We start from the raw sequence: 1779 nt of genomic DNA, 5'->3' as shown, positions 1-1779 counted from the left end.
AGCATCAGTGCACAGAGTGCCTCGCTAGCCAGCCACTTCCGACTCTCACTGCTCTCGTAACTTTCCCCACTTCCGCTTCCTCCTTCCTAGTCACGAATTCAGGCCCCTCGGGCCGAGGGCGTGGCGGAGTGGGTAACGGGGTGGGGGAGGGCCGCGAAAGCGATACTGGGGCTGTAGACTTTGCTTGAGCCGGTTAAAAAGATTTTGGAAAAAACTTTTGTATCCTGTGTACGTTTTTAGCCGGTACCTAAATATGAGTATGTAGTTTCTAGCGTAAAGTATAATATAAATGGACTATTTTTGTCGAAACCGTGGAACTTTGTCGTTAGCTCAATTTATAGAAAAGCTCCACCGTTTAACATAATTAGCAAAGCTAGACCTTAACTAAATTTACTTTCCAAGGCATTTTCTGTCCTCCTTTGCTTTTTCAGTTAAAATAAACGCGTTAAATGACGACGTCGCGGTAAAGCTCTCGTTAAAGAATTCTAATCCTAGTCCTAAATTAGAGCACAGGCGTTGGTAGATCGGGGATGGATGGAGAGATTACACAAGTCGGTGGGAGGGATCGATGGATGAGCAGGGAGCTTAGGCCACACTTCTGTCGCCTGTCTCTTCGAGATTTCCTCACTTAATTTGGGTTCGCGGTCAGGACTCTGCCTCGGGAGTCGGGAGGCACTTCCGAGGCTTTTACGCCGCTGACCAGATGCAGGAAGGATGGGCGGTGGGAAGGGGCGGCTGCAGGCTGGGTCTGGGGTGCTGGGACTGGGGTGCTGAGCCCGGGAAGCGGCAGCTCTGGCTCACTGGCCGAAGGGCGCTCGCGTGGAAGCTGGGCGCCCGGGGACTGAGACCCCTCCCACGGCTCTGCGCCCCAGGAGCCCAGAAACGACCCCGGGACCCGAGGAGCGTACGCGCCGGTTCGAACAGCGGCACAGCAGTCGGAGTGCGCCCCGGGGACCCCTCACAGCTGCCTGCAGGAGCGAGACTGGATACCCGTCCGGGAGAACCGGGCAACGCAGAACCCAGAGCTCCCCCGCGGCTGGCGAGGGCCTCTGCTGCGGAGCTCGGCGGTCCACAGCCTCTGTCCCTGGATGAAGTCAGTGGGCAGCTCTGATTTAATAAAAGGCCACAAGGCGGCCTCAAGGGTTCCTGGCCTGTGGTGGATGTGAATCATAAATGAAAAATTATAATGTTACTCTCTTTTTGAAAAAGAGAAGACAGAGGCTGACTTCTGGGACACTTGGGTGTACAAAAACTATTTGGACGTTTCATTACTTGGGGAATCTCGGAGAATGTCTCTTGATGGTTTGCTTTCCACTCTTGAGTGTTCAGAAAAAATATCTGAGCAGTGAAAAGCTCTACAGAAGTATGAAATTTATATTTTGTTTCCATTTCTGTTCTAAATTAGTTTTCAAGTAACATTAAATAATTACAGTTTGTTTTAGATAGAGTGAAGAAAATGTACCAGAGGCAGGGTTAGAAAGTAACGTCTGTGTGGTAGTGGGGAGACAGCCTTTTAGAAGGCAACATTTCTCCCAAAAGGGGCGGGAGAGGGAGGGATGTGCACAGCATTCCAGCCAGAGGGAGCAGGGCACGCTCAGAATTTGCTGTGCTACAGTGTTATCGTAGACCAGGCATCGTGCTTAGAGCAAAGACAACATGAGATGAAGTTGGAGGGAAGTTATGGTCTTGAACCTTCCGTGCTTTGTAGACCCTAGCAGGGAGTTTGGATTTTCTTCTAGGTGCTAGGGGACTGCAGGGCTGTGCGCTGTACGGTAACAT

This window comes from Desmodus rotundus, chromosome 11 (assembly GCF_022682495.2).
Source record: "Desmodus rotundus isolate HL8 chromosome 11, HLdesRot8A.1, whole genome shotgun sequence".
Taxonomy (NCBI): domain Eukaryota; kingdom Metazoa; phylum Chordata; class Mammalia; order Chiroptera; family Phyllostomidae; genus Desmodus; species Desmodus rotundus.
This window is presented reverse-complemented; position numbering follows the sequence as displayed.